Source organism: Hippichthys cyanospilos, chromosome 8 (genome assembly GCF_059441005.1).
Source record: "Hippichthys cyanospilos isolate Australia breed blue-spotted pipefish chromosome 8, RoL_Hcya_1.0, whole genome shotgun sequence".
NCBI lineage: Eukaryota > Metazoa > Chordata > Actinopteri > Syngnathiformes > Syngnathidae > Hippichthys > Hippichthys cyanospilos.
This window is the reverse complement of record NC_142376.1, coordinates 9,920,725-9,936,717: the sequence shown is the minus strand read 5'-3', so window position 1 is coordinate 9,936,717 and position 15,993 is coordinate 9,920,725. Positions and strand designations below refer to the sequence as shown.

Below are 15,993 nucleotides of genomic sequence, written 5' to 3'. Positions count from 1 at the left end.
CACACACACACACACGCATTTTCTAATGTCATCTAAATGGAAATTGATGGTTCGCAGAATCTGTGCTACTTGTTGGTGGACACTTGCAGCAGTGTTTAAGTGCACACGGTCATATGATGCATAATATGACATGACATTGGAAAGCCAGTTTCTCCTCCTTCCTATACACAGTAAAAGGTCAAGGCAGTGTAGGATATCATCAATAGCAGCTCTATTAAGTCAATGAGATATCAATGTACTCTCTGCACATGTGTGTAGAGTGCACAATGTGCCGTTAATAGACTGTCAACAAATAGTTTTTTGTTTTCCCTGTATAACCACTAAAGTTGAGTGGTCAGTTTGGAATTGAACCAAATTATGCAATATCTTGGCCTCAGCAAGCATCAAGTCAGCATATTAAACCATAGTATAATTCACAGGATCTCAGTTCAAGGTAATTCGTGAGTAACTATTGAACAATGTCTTCTTTTTTTTTCTTAGGTTACTATTACAGAAGGTAACCTATCCACCCAGCAAACACTGGTTGAAAATACTTTGAAAAGATGTCACTGTGTTCATCAGAAAAACATCTGTAGGCTATGTGGTTGATAGTTGAAAGGACTGTAATTATCAAGTCAGTGAAAAGACACCTTTGAAGTGACATCCATTCATAGTCAGAATTTTATTGCAAAGTGGCTATTTTTAAGAAATCACAAATGCCTCATATCCTTGCTCCAATATGCCCTGAATGGATTTGTCGCTTTACGCATTTTTTTCACCTTGCGCCCCCTCAAAAATGGCGGCAGGTGTCCGCGTGGATCAACTCGGGTTTACGTAACTAATTACGTCATTATGTCACTACAATACCAGCCTCTCGGTGTCTAAACTCCCTTAGATACTGGTCTACTATTGGTCAACGTTACAGGGGTCACGAAGATGCCGGTATGCTATTGGTCGGCGAACAGTGTCACAAAGATGGCTGCCTAAAGACTTGATCTCGTTTCAGAGTGCTTTCAATATGGTATTTATAGTGCTTAATTCAAACTTTAATTGGTTAGCTATTAGACCCAAGATTGCTAGTAAAGTTAAACAGAAAAGTAAGAAGATAATTTATATGGAAACGAAGCTGGAGATAATCAAGAAATACAAAAAAGGCTAAGCTAGCCTAGGCTAAGCTAACCTCACTTGTGAATATGGCCATAACAATCTCGTCACTTCACTTAAAGGTAAATACATCCTTTCTTTATTTTTTATTTCTGATGTTATTTAATTGTATGAATGTATATTATGTATACGTAGCACTTACTTTACTATTTCTAATCAAATTTTACTACGCATGTTTCTTTGACCTGGGGTTTTACACGCATTAGCTATTTAACGTAGGTTTGGATTGCCCGCCCTATGGCGAATCCCAACCGCGGAATGGATTATTCTCATAAACCGGGGGCCCACTAACTAAATTTTATCATTCACCCTGATTGAAATTAAATTCCATGTGTTTACAGTCAATGGTCTCAAACATTGAACTATTCAGATGCAAGTAGATGAAAGAGAGTGTCAGCCCGTGAGGTCTGTTTTCAAACTCAGCTTATCACGATCAATTTATCATATTTTTTCATGCCATTCTTTGTGGTAGTCATGAGAAACACTGACTCATTGGTAAATGTGGACCTCATTGGATGAGCCAAGTACCGCTTGATTTTCCACAAGTATTATACAACATTTGGGCCGCGTTGGACGGGCTAAGCACCTAACAAATTTTGGCAAATTTTAAACAAAACTTTGACCATATTCGAAAGGCTAAATACACCCCAGTTTTAAAGTACAATATTTGGACCACATTGGATGAGCTAAACACAAACCAGTTTTCAACCACCATTTTTTGGATTGAATTAACACCAATACGGACACAGCAAAATTAGCCCAAAATCCAGCATCCAGAAGACATCTGGTGCCAGGTGGGCAATTTAACAAGTTAACTTTAAAAGGACAATGAGTAATATTTACAGTTATTCATTTTCAACTTCCACCATGAATTTCAATAATATGTAAATAAATGTGTTTTATCAAATCAACAATTCATTTTTTTGTATATAATCGTAGGCCTAGTATTCACTGTTTATATTACTCGGGGAGTGCCGTTGAGATGGGGGCAGTCATGTTTCTTTTAGCTCCAGAGAGTGGATGAGGAAACCCCTCACCAACGTATTTAAAAACATATTTTGTGAGTTTGTGTCTTTTATGCAGCTGAGCGAGTTTCTGGTTTGTGTGCCTATCTCAAAGAAAAATTGAGAGAAAAAAAACACCCAAAATGGAAGGTTTTTATGCCATTTGTAACTAAAAGAAGGACAAGGAATGGTGGGGTTCGGTCCACACAGCACAAGTTTCACGACGGTCAGTTTGGGAGGTCGCCAGATTTTAAGCATTTGAATTCACCCACCAAACACAAAAGAAGAAACCAGCAAAGACGTTGCAATCCATCAAGCATTTTAGCTTATCCTCTGGCTTCCTTGTATGGCGGACAGTCCGCTGCATGCGATGTGTTGTTGACTGTTGTTTTTCCCTCGTGTGCCTGGATCACTGTCCTGCATTCTACATGACTGGTAAGAGTTGTTTGCATTTAGAAAAGTGTGGTTGTGTCAGTCGTCATGAGTCAGTGCTGATGGACTTCCCAATTCAAGCTCCCACTTGTTTATGTGTTGACATATTAGCCCAAATTTTGTAGATTCCACTCTATTTTGCACTGCAACCAATGAGGAATTGTATTTGTATTCGCTCGCTTTCTTGTTCGCTTGGCCTATGCTTCCAAAGTATGGTTTCTCCGAGACACTGTAGTGCGCGTGCTGCATTCATCTAATCGCAGTAAAAGGCAATTCTTGATTCTACACAATGCGGCTTTAAGCAGAGAATGCAAATGATTCATTATCGTTCCTTTTCAACCTTATGGATTTTTTAATAAAAGAAAAAAAAATTGATGTGCGAACACTCGTTCACAAAGTCTCTACAAAATGAGGTTGACGAGCAAACTGGAATTGATTGTAGTTGACCTTTGAGGTTCCACTTAATGCATCTAGTATATAGAGTACATAATTTGTGTGTGGACACACTTTAATTGGGGCAGATAAGAGTGCGATGGCCTTATGCCCTGTCACAGCAGCTCTTCATCCTCCTCCTCTTCCTCTCTTCCGCTCACACCACCAGCTGGGAGATTATAGTTGCCACCGTCACCCTGTTTACACCTTAACCCGCCACCAATTACCAGGCTTTGACACCCGAGCTGTCACCCTCAGGGTGTTGGGTTGGTGGGTGTGGTGAGGTGCGGCGGTGGTGGGGCACATTCACACCCTTCACACTGTCACAGCCTCACCTGTGAATGGATGCATTTGGAAGGGCATGCACATCTTTATGAAAGAAGAACTGTAATATTTAAAACTTTAATTGCTCGGAATCCACAGACATTTCACAAAATTACACCTTCAAGACGTGGGTCTAATTCAGGCTGATGCGGATGCTCTATTACAGTAAGTTGAAAACTTGTGAAATATACAGACCTGCGGGGTTATAGAATTGTAAATCCTTGCTAAGTGAACAACTTTTTTGTTATGAGCTTTCATGTGTGTAATTAATGCTTAAAGGTCATCGAGCAAAGATTTCATATGGTTCGTTAAACTTAAAATTTAAATTGTTAATGTTTTGACGTGTTTAAAGCATATATCATTTCTAGGATGTTGTCAGCTATAGTTTGATTTTAAACTTGGTTTTAATTTCGCACCCCACGTGTTTCTGAAGATACCGTAGCTTGAGGCATTGCAGTTACTCTGTTTACCGCTAGGGACACCGGAAGTCACATTAGGCGCCACCATATGCTGCTCAATGGTGACCAATGTTTTTTAACTCGGAGGAGGAGATTTTTGACCCACAAGAGGCCTCAAACATACACCAGAAAAGTATGGTAAAACACTGTGGAACAATCGTTAAATGTCACCTGTCTTTTGTGATGTCAAAATACCCAAAGACATAAGGGCAGAAAACTTAAGAGCAAAGATAAATTAATATAAAAGTAAGTTATACACAAGCTATGAAAAGCAAGCTTGTGCAAGCTATTAATGTTAAGTTTATGTCAAAATGGATTTAAATTTAAAGTACATTACTGTTATCTGAACATTTGGCACATGATGCATTTTGTAATAATAATAATAATATTAATTTATGTAAATGTGTTATATACATTTATTTTCAAGAGCTGTCCAGATCCCGATTACGTAATCTGAAAGCCAGATCAGAAGTCAGCAGATCAGAATTTTTATTTTATTTTTTTTTGTTTTAAGGGTTAGAAAATACACAGATATGGCAAAAAACAAAATATTGCCAGATTAAAAAATAAAAAAAAAAAAAAAAAAAAGGGTACTATGTGCAAGATTGCAACATGGTAAACACAGCCAGTTGGGGATATATTAACACACTTTAGACTAATCAGTTTAAAACCCTGGTTCACTACCTATAAAAAAGTGTTTTCTTTTTTTAATAATTAAAACAAATAAATTAATAGATAAACAAATAAGATAATTTGAACACCCTTTTTTTTCTGTCAATACATTGCAGGCACTCCGTATCAGCAGATCCTCAAAATTAGGTGACTTCGATCCCCAAAAAATGTAATTGGCCATGTTTGCTCAGTTATTTACTTTATCATTAAAAATAAATAAATAAATGACTAGAATATAGTCTTAATCATCTGAAATGTCTGGAGGGAAAAAACATAAGATTTTATTTTTGGCCACTCTTCCAAGCTCTATTTTCAATTTTGTTATATGATCACCTGAGGAAGGCTGGCGCAAATACAGTATATATGTCTTTGAAAGTGTTCCAAATTAGCACAAACTGTTGAGAAGAGTTGAATTAAGAATTGAATCGTGTGGTCCCACAGCAAAAACTCAATCGCTTTGTCCATAATGATGATGTGTTGCACAGAGAAGTTTGTGTGGCCTGTTGTGTGATAGCCTGGTACAGAGGTCTCGGCCTCAAGCGCAGCGATGATTAATGGACACAAACACACCATCTCTCCTTTCCTCCTCGGTCATGTATTTTTAACCCCTGTAAAGCAATGAGTCACACGCATGCACATGCATAGCCACACAAGCAGAGACACACAAACAACCCTGCACACTATTGTTCTATTGGGTGTTTTTCAATTATGACGTTCGTCTGGCCATGAGCTTACTGCCCCACTCCTGTGGGTGTGCGTGTGCATCGGTGTGTCTGTGTGTGTTTTAATGAGATGACCTGTTTGGTCCACCTGTTCTCCCCAGCTGGCCGGGTTGAATTGAAGGCCGTAAATATCTTGGAGGTTCCGCCGGGCTTTAATTCACCTCTCGTATACCTCTGGCTCTCCATCCATTTCTGCCCTCTTGTCTCTTATCCTTCCTTTTGCGACCCTCCTTCCACATTTCACCCTCAAGCTCTCTTTCTACATCACTGTCCTTACTCGCCACCCCACCATCAATTTTAACCTCTTCATCAGTTCATTTTTCCTGACACTATTTCTTCTTGCTGAGGATATAGAAGGTGAGAAGAACCATAACATCGATCAAGTGTGAGTTAACCTGATGATTTGATTGAGAGTTTTTTTTATGTGATCTGCAAGCAAATTTTCATGCAAATTATTGTATTTTCAGGCACAATGTATTCCACTATTTTTGCAGTATACAAGCACCCATATTGTAAATCATACTCATGAGAAATCTTTTCGGTAAGTGGATTTTTTCTCAAAAATTTTTGTGGGATCGTTAAGCCCTCTTTTTTTGGTAGACAAAGAAATGTTACTGAAAAAAAAAACATTCAAAACGGAGAATGTAAATAAGTTATGTAAAGCAAATTGACTGTTATACAAAATACTGTTCATGTTTTCCAATGTGTCTTAACACATTAAGCTTATTATCAAATTTGACTGCTGAAATGTTTTTACGATACGACAAACTTCACACTTTTGAGGCAGCTGTAACGTGTTACCTTCTCATTACTGATACAGAAACAATCATTTTCAAACTGAATGTACAAACTCCTTGACCTGCAATCTAGAATCAGGTTGGAGGAGGTTTTATGCAAGTGCCATTGTGCAAATTTAGAGTCCCCTTGAATAGCGTAGTGAAAAAGTCATCAGACTGGGAGGTGTAAGGCTGTTTCAGGGTAGTTCCAGTGCAATTTATTGTTGTTTTTCTAACTTGATGAATACATTCTAAATTACAGAAATAAAGGAAAATGAATTAAACACGATTATTGATTTATTTATTATTTAGGTTAGTTCTGAGGTCCCCCTCAGAAGGCTGAGAATAAAGTCAGAATTATGACTTCATTTTTTAATAAGGCTCCGGCCTTCTTGTGTGGAGTTTACATATTCTTCCCGTGCCTGTGTCGATTTTACTTCGGTTGTTCTCCCAGATTTTGAAAAACATGCATGGTAGTTATATTGGACAATACAAATTGCCCTTTGAGGTGTTTGGGAGGTTGAATAGTTGTTTGTTTCTGCGTGCCCAGCTATTGGCTGGCCACAAGTCCAGATTGTACCGTCCACTCACCAAAAACAGTTGGGATAGGCGCAAGCAAGGCTATGACCCTTGTGAGGACAAGCAGTTGAGGAAATGAATGCATTTGGAGAATGGTCCCATGTTTGTGTATCAAGACTTTTGAAGAAAAAAAAAATGGTGGCACGGTTGCTGACTGCTTAACTCACCTGCTGCTCTAGTTCAGAGGTCAGGAGTTTGCTTTCTACTCTGGCCTTTTTGAGTGTCATTTGCAAGTTCTTCTAGAACCTTGAAGTATGGCATTAATTGCAATGCGCTGCATCACTAATCCCAGTGTTTGTATTGTTTTGTATTAAACTAAATCAACTAAAAATAGCAATTCGGTGGTGAGTGGTTAGCACATCCGCTTCACAGTTAATGGACCAGAGTTCAAATCCAGCTGGCTCCGGCCTCTCTGTGTGGAGTTTATATGTGCTCCCCGAGCCTGCGTGGGTTCCCTCCGGGCTCTCTGGCTTCCTCCCACTCTGCCAAAAACATATTGGACATACTGAACTGTCCTTAGGCGTGATTGAGTGTGTGATTGGTTGTTTATCCCTGTGTGCCCTGTATTTGGCTGGCAACAAGTTCAGGGTATCCCCTGCTTACTGCCCAAAGTCAGCTGGGATAAGCACCAGCAAGCCTGCAACCCTTGTCAGGATAAGCGTCTATAGAAAATGGATGGTTGGATGAACTAAAAAGATCCAGTAGGGACCAGTAGGATCTTTTTAGTGGCTATTTTTTGTGAACAGTTCATAAATGAACAATACCTTTTAAAGAATTACCCAATCACACTTGCTTTTGAACCAACGTTATCTCAGTGGTTTATTTCCTCCCAAAATGATTTTTCCCTGACTTGCGTTGTATAAGTAATAGCCCATGTTAATGGCGAAACAATTTAAATAATCTATCTTGTACTTCTGTTTTAGATCACAACAAAACTGGCATTTGAGCAGAGCTGTATGGACTTTTTATGGAGGAGGTGTTCTCTAACTTTGTATGATTATGAGTGGGATGAATCGTGGCTTTTATCGTGTGTGACTGGCACTGAAACCTCAGGCGGTATTCTTGGGACAAGGTGGAAGTCCCCCCAATAATTTAGAATCTGGCCTGCCCAGTAGACAAATTGCTGTCAGGAATAGCACCTGACTCTTGGCTCAAATGCTAAATTTCCATTGCTCAGAGGTACTGTAGAGGATGGTGTGCATTCATTCCTGTGTACCTTTAAGGTAAGAGGCAAAAACTCAAAATCACTGGCCCATTGTTGGCTGAAAGGGACAGAGACCTGCAAACCTGTTACAGAGTTTCTCCCAGGTCACCAGGAGGTGACAGGTGAGGACAAGAAAAACAAAATGAAAAAGAGAACATGTACATAGTAGAGAGGGAGCGAGAATGAGAGAGAGAGAGAGAGAGACTGTAATTTATTCAATTCTGATTCACTAACTGACACAGATAGGTGACTGCGTGGGGGATCCATTTTTGTGTGTGTATGTGTGATCGTGTATCCATGTGTGTTCGTTTATCCATGTGTGTGTGTGTGTGTGTGTTTGAATCTAGAAAAGGGAAGAGTATGTCACTTGCAACACGTGATGGTTGTATAGGCCAGACACAAGTACACACGTCATGAACCATCAGCTCTGTGTACATGTGGTGGTGTGTGTGTGTATTGGTTTGCACATACACTACGTGTGCGTGTATGATCAGACACTCTCAACAGTATCTTCCCACCTCCACTCCAGTCAGTGTGTGTGATGTTATACAGTACAGTGAGTGTGGACTTGAGCATGTGCTCTGGGCCTCCGTGCATGGCAGGTGAAAGAGGTAAATTGGGCCATTCCATCATGTAATTCAGGGAGGCCAAGTTGACATGCTGATCAGGCGTGCATGCATAATGGTCACCGAAAAAAGAAGCTCTGTTTTGAATAATACACACTAAGCCACCCACTCCAGGCGAACAGCACCCCCAAAAATGTATATGCGGCATAAAGTGGATTTGCTCTTGGTCAGACTGGGACCTCATCCATCTTAGCAATGAATGGAAACTGGAGTGTGAGTGTAACCAACAGAGACCTGGGTAGAACCACTTACATTTATACCTCCCCCCCGCCTTTGTTTTCCTCTTTTTTTAATGTTCCTTTGTGAAAATTTCAAGCGGAAGAAAACACTTGGTGAGGATGGCGACAAGGTGAAGAAGAGAGGGTTGTATGCTGAATGTGAAATCCAAAGGGCTGGAAGGGCTGGAAGGGCAGGAATGGAGGTGACAATCTATTGAATAAGGAGTTGAGTACATGATTTACTAGTTGGGAAACACAACCCAGGAAAGAAATATGTGGTTAAAGACCACATTGTACCCCACTTGACGTCAAAACTAAAATGTCAAATGTTATAGCTATACTTTGTAAAATTAAGGATCTCTTGAACAAATGTAAAAATAGAAAATATATAACTCATTACGGATTCCATATTTGATATGTGATAGTGAATTTTGAGACAAAACAATTACCTAGTCTATTTTTAACTGCAGAAACGATCCATTAAGATCGTTAATAAAACTAAATACATATATCAACCCAACAAATCAGTATTCGGATAAGCATTACACCGATCGGCGTGATAGTGATCGGGTGATATTTGTCTTCATGCACAATCGGTGATTGATTCCTGCAAATTATATTTGTATGACTATTTTTGAGGGGCAAAGTTACACCTGTTATTTGCACTAGCGTGACTGTTCATTTCATAGAATAATAGAAATGTTTGCTTTGTATCAGTCCCTTATTTGCAGTATGTATTTTGTGCTGTGAAGTAGTTTAATTATAATGATTTAACTAAGGCTAGTTCTTGCATTAATTAGACTGACTAGTTTTTGCCTGTGCATCAGATTTGGATGTAGTAAAGATTGTTATTTTATGTTAATATAATGTATAATATGGATATGATTTCTATGGATCTTAAAACAATTTATTACAAAGGCATTTTTTTTAAAAATCCAATTGTTATCATTCCAAATGATAACTTCTATTCACATTTTAAACGTAATTGAACTGTTTACATAACATTCATTAAGATTGACAGAAGGAATATATCACTCCTTTGATTAGTTCCTTTTATTCTTGTCCAGGTGTTTATAAGGAACATTTTCACTGCCTTACGTCGTTTTGATTTAAAGCGACATTCATAAAATACATTTTTGTTGTATAACTTTTTAACTTCAAGTATGCTTTTCTTGACTCCTCGTTTTGATTATATCAATGATTGCAACAATCTCAGACCCATTATTTTCACTTGGAAAGTAAGTTTTATTAAAATGTATATGACCATTTGGGTTACATTATCTAATAATGAAGAAGTATGGCTTTAGCTTACACATTCTGCAATAAATGAATAAATCCTTCCTTCTTAACCATTCCTCCCTCCTATGCAAAGAAAGGAGGTGGCCGTATAAGTGTTATTCATAGCCTGAACAGAGGGTGAGTTTTATTGCAGGTAGATAAAAAGATATCGTCCTTCTGCTGCTGTCTACATGCACTATATACAGTGTCGTTAATATGAGATGTGCATCTCAGCAGCAAATAGATATGCAATTAAGATACAGCTACAATTTCACTTTTGGGTGAAGGAAAAGAGGAGAATTTAAAGAGTGGCCTTTATGTAGTGCAATGACCAATGAGTCTCCAGTGACTATGTGGACCCTGCCTGCGCTGTGAAAATAACATTATTAATAAGATGTTTTACATTATAAAGTGTCTGTGATCACTCATCATGTTTGCATCCTATATGATAAAATGAGCTGAAGCGATTCAAGTTTTAATGCAGTTTGCCCACATGCTGTTGTTTCTAAAAGGACAACTTACTTTCTACTTACATTTTATGCTACATTTACATTAATAATGATATATATATATATATATATATATATATATATATATATATATATATATATATATATATATATATATTTACTTACTTGGCTAAAACCTTGGAATTAATGTAAAATCATCAACTACAATTATTTTGTTTCAAAGACTGTTGTCAAAGATTGGGTTCATCTTTTTAAACTACTTTTTTTTCTTTATAAAACACTTCCAACAAAACTAGCAAGTCTGACTCCTCGTTAAAGACTTTTATTTTTCTTTTAGCCTTCCCCTCTCAAGACCTTGTAACTTGAGAGGGCTGTTTTGCTTAGAGATGGTACACCAACTAATATGGTGTTTGAACTTGGCTTTGCAAAGTGCACAAATTTTGTATTTTCCAATGAGCCATTGAGCAACTTTTTTTTTTCAAGTAAAACTATGTAAATATCCATCTTTGCTTGTCTTTTTGCCAGGAACTCAAAGTTTGGTCGCAAAGTTGACAGTTCATCTTCCTCAGGAAGTAAATAGAACTGAGGTAACATTTCATTTTTTTATCACTCTCCAAAGTTTATATATATACATATATATATATATATATATATATATATATATATATATATATATATATATATATATATATATATATATATATATATATAATTATATATATATATATATATATATATATATATATATATATATATATATATATATATATATATATATATATATATATATATATATATATATATATATATAATTATTCTCCATATTCTGTTCTCTTCAAGTCCTTGGTTAAATTGTTGTAGTTTTAGATTAGAGATTATCCAATCAGAATTCAGCTCATTTGTGTCGCCAGGCTGTATGACATCTGCTCGAGGCCTTCAGAATCAACAGTGTGGGCATCGATGCACTGTAAGTGAACGGAAACATATACTGATGAGACAGTTGCGATAGCCAATCAAACTACGAGGTGGCGACATTAAGGCCTAGAAGGCCTCACGTTGAACGTGTCATGTACGCGTCCTGTGATTGGATTGATTGGATAGGAGGCATCACTGCGCATATCAACCAAGCTACATGGTGTCGCTTGGTTGATCAGCCTTAATCGGTGAAGCCTTCGCCAGAGCCAGAGCCGGGGACCTTTAGCAGAAATATCAAATATATTTACTCCCTTTTTTAAACCACTATGACTGAAGGAGAGGAAAACGTCAACCAAGTCTTTGAAGTCTTCTTGAGGAAATAAAGAAGACTGGATTTTGTGTTGAAATAAGTATTTTGGGGGACAGCTGTTTCTGTGAGAGAAAGCATGTTATTTCTTTTTTCATTTTTAAAAGGTTTTTGTAATTTTATTTCGTTCATATTCAATTAATCAATTAGTGATATGTAATAATTGCTCATGCACCTTTGTAGATGTTTAAATGCATGTGTTGTATTGATTAAAAAGATGCAAAACCAAAATAATGTGTTTGTGTGCTTCTGTATGTGATTTCTCCAGACACGGTGTCATAATTATTATTATTATTGTTTTATTATTATTATTAATGTATTAATGTATTAATTATTATTAATACATACGTATTAAGGTATTTATTCAAGTTGGACATCACTGCAAGCCTAAGTGTGTCAGGCACTGCCGCCACTGATTTTATATATATGAGTTATGTTTGCTCATAGGCTCACATATCATCAGTAATGTTGAAATTACTAAAGGTAAAAGACAGTGGGCAGAAAAAAAAAAATATATATATATATACGTATATATATATATATATATATATATATATATATATATATATATATATATATATATATATATATATATATATATATATATATATATAATTGTATTTTATTTTCCTGTTTATGTTCTTTGTCATTCAGGACTGAGCGTTGTTAGTTTTAACCAAGGCTGTCACTGCATTGTTTTCATTAAATGAAGATAGCAGATCAATGTCTGAGTCCATCCCTATTATAACTCAGGGGCATAAAGATGAGATTTTAGGCATCAGGTATTTTAGTTTGTAATGTTTACTCGTGTGTTGTTTTGAAATGTGCACTTTTAACCTAAAAAGCCGCTCTATATTTCTGTTTCCTGTTTTGCTTCCAAAGTTGATTGGCTGTCTGACTTAGCATTTCGTTTTCCGTCACTTATTGCCCTATCGTGCAAACTGCATTGATTGCGATTCAAATGTGTCGTTTGTTATGCCGTTCATAGTCGGTGTGAACCAAACATTATTTATTTCTGCAAGCCACATAAAGCTGTACCATAAGGTTTAAAGAGCCATGTCCGTCTCCGGACCAGCTGGTTGTCGAAACCCGGTGTAGCCTAATAAAGTAAGCCAAAGTAAGACAACACGGGCAGGAAGATTCCAATAGACTATGAGAGGAAGAGAAGGCTTACTCAGATAATGAAAAGAGGTGAAAAAGCAAATAGAACAATCAAAAAGAGATGAATAGAAGACAGCTTGACAAGATACAGTACATGAGGTAGTGATCGCCTGAACGTAAAAGAAAGGTGTGAGTTGTATGAGACAAGTAGTTGGATAGAAAAATGGTTGTAAAAGGAGGAGGAGGAGAATGATGAGGATGGAGTGAGCATTGAGAGCAGATGGGAGGACAGAAAGGCGGAGGTAGGAGACAGTGGAAGTGTACGTTTCTATGCGTATAAACGTTTGCTTCAGCCAGGGTGATTGAGCACCTCTGCCCTGAACACTCTGTAATGAGCAGAGAGAAAGGAAAACTTCTTTCCTGGAAAGTTCCCAAATTATTTAGAGGCTTATGGTGGTAGAGAAAAATACAATCTGCACAATCCAGCTTCTCAATACGGGATGAAAAATAATGGAATTCTTTGTGACAGCCTTTCCAACCTCTTGCCGTATAATGATTCTTTTACCCCCCCACCCCACCCCACCCCACCCCCTCTCTCCCCCATCCACCTCTTCCATCCTCCATCTTGGCTGAATCTCTCCCTCCCTGAGCCTGTAGTATCCGGGTACATCTGTTTTGCATGAGATGCATAAAATGACAGGACTTAGACAGCCACTGCATCTAGTGACAAAGATTACTGTCAGCTACCTTCGCCAGTTAATACATCATTGCCACTGGTCCATTCCCTGCCTCTGTCTCCTAGCGACAGCCTATCCCTTGGTGAGGCCCGGGCCATGTGATGAACCCCCCACCAACTCAACTCCCTACACCCCTGCCAAATCTCGTGCCACACACACCCCTCCATTACTCTTCAGCTTACCTTTTACACAACAAAAAAAGAGCAACGCTTATTTTCAACTTCACATTTTTTATTGTATTAGCATAAAATATTTGAGAAGCATACGTCCTCGGCATTCATTTCATAGCAATTGCATTCTACTGGTGATTAGACGTCTTATTCTCTCGCTGCAGAAGACTGTGTTCTAAGAAAGAAGGCATACATTTACGAAAACAGTGAGGAAGCATAGGGCAATGTTTGGAAAATACTCTTAACATGCAAATTGTATTCAAGATTATCTGATGGTCCACTGGTTAGGAAATGATTGCACTGGTCAAGCATTTGATTGATTCCGTTTGGGTTTGTAAAGCAGTGCACCTCTTACTTCCTGCTGCATTTGCCTAAAATATTGGTGGACAGGGGCCACAAAAACAAACATGAATTGCTACTGCGTGCGATAAAAACATTGTTAATAAATGAATGTAATTAACTGATGCTAAAATGTTGGTATTAATGCAATACCGAACATGCTTTTGTATAGATTCTATTGATACCAGGATTGACCTGCACAGCTCTAAAGTATACTTTGCAGTCAAAAGTTCTCCCGTGGAATCTGCATGTTCTCTGCAGTTTTACAGGCATTATCCACATAATGCAATTTCTTATCACATTTCAGAAGTATGTGACATTAACTATAATAGGTGTGAATGGTTGTTTGTGATTGATGCGGAATTCAGCCATGGAATTCCCTGCCCCTTGTGCAAGGTCAGCTGGTTTGGGCTCCCCCTTGCCTTTGACACCTTAAGAGAGCAATCAGTTATAATGTATAACTTTGAATCATTTGATTGGTAAATCACGTCTTTCAATTTAAGTCATCTCACCTCATATATATATAAACACTGTCTTTCTTTATTGTACAACAAATCGTAACAAGTCCGGAGGTGGGATTCGAAAAATCAAATCTCACAACTGTGGAGAAAACCTGCTAATAGCTAATCTAGTCTAGTTTACTAAAAAAGTTCACTAAAAAAAACCAAAAACAAACAAAAGAAGAAACACACAAAAAACTTCACACTGTAGAAATGTGCTTTTTTTCTTTTGTCTTTGTGCAGATTGGAACATCACCTAAAATGCACGCATCTGCATTCGGACTGAACTAAACGTTGATGGCACAAGTAAAACTTGCTTTTTAAATGGCTTGCAATGTCTATTAACGCCTCTAACCTTTAAGACAAGTGAAAGTGTACCCACACACAAACACACATCCCCAGATTGCTGCTTTTGATGCAAACAAAGTGATGGAATGAGACCGAATGCAAGAATGTCCTTGTTCTTTTTCCTTTGTTTTATATTTCTGTGTTCCAAACCACTTTGGATTTTGTTTATTTTGTTGACACACGCTGCTTTCCTCTCATCATTACTTTTGCCTTCTGTCTCTCATCCCACTCTTTTGATCCCCTCCACTTTACCCCCACACCCTTACCCCCGCCTTTCCTTGACATTGTAATGTTACTGCACACGACTTTATCTCGCCTGAAAAGGTGAAGCCATGAATGATCTCTCCAATTTAAAAGCACTCAACCCTCGCGTTGCCTGAAATGAATATTTTGCATAAATTCATGCAACAATGATTCAATTTGAGGATATTATTTGCAAACAGTGGCTGAATTCTTTGCTGCATTAATAACAGAACAGAGGGGTGACTTCTTCACTGGGAATGAGAAACATGGACTTAATGTGATATGTTATATATTGCCGCATATATATGTGTGTGTGTGTGTGGGTGTGTGTGTGTGTGTGTGTGTATATATATATATATATATATATATATATATATATATATATATATATATATATATATATATATATATACACACCTTTGCAAATATATATATGCAATGTGTGTGTGCATGTGTACTGTATATATGAAGGCCAAAAATATGGGTATGTCATGTAAAAATGTAAAAATTTGATTTTTTATTTTTTAATTCAATACCATATAAGGAAGATTGATCTGTCAGTCACATAAATTGAGTTTTGACGCACCGATGTATTTTTATATTGACCGTATTCTTACTTAAAATAATAATTGCTGTTAGCATCAAGTGCCTGTTGCAGATAATAGCAGCTTGTTTTAGCTGATGTTGTTATGGCATTATTTTCAATAAAAGAAGCAGACAGACTGAACCAACCTCCGAGTTCATTCTTGTTCACACAGGAATATCATTCAAACTGAGAGGAAAACGTTTTGATGTCTCAAGCTGATTCAATTAAGAGTGCACTGGATAGAGAACTTGGAAAGGTAATTCTTTTGACTCGTTTATTAATTGCAATCTTTTGAGATATGCACACAATCATAAACTTGGTGAAATACAGATGCTCTTGAGAACTTGGC

General features: G+C 37.4%; 1 long non-coding RNA gene across 2 annotated transcripts; it reads left to right on the top strand.

The window, feature by feature from the left end:
• The first annotated feature begins 962 nt into the window (after positions 1 to 962).
• LOC148420097 (uncharacterized) lies at positions 963 to 14,814 on the top strand. 2 transcript variants are annotated; one of them, XR_015866359.1, is made up of 3 exons: positions 963 to 1,205; positions 10,864 to 10,925; positions 14,711 to 14,814. It is a non-coding gene; the product is annotated as an uncharacterized LOC148420097 (long non-coding RNA). The 2 variants fall into 2 exon arrangements; XR_015866360.1 differs by lacking the exon at positions 14,711 to 14,814 and adding an exon at positions 11,250 to 11,830.
• Positions 14,815 to 15,993: the final 1,179 nt, after the last annotated feature.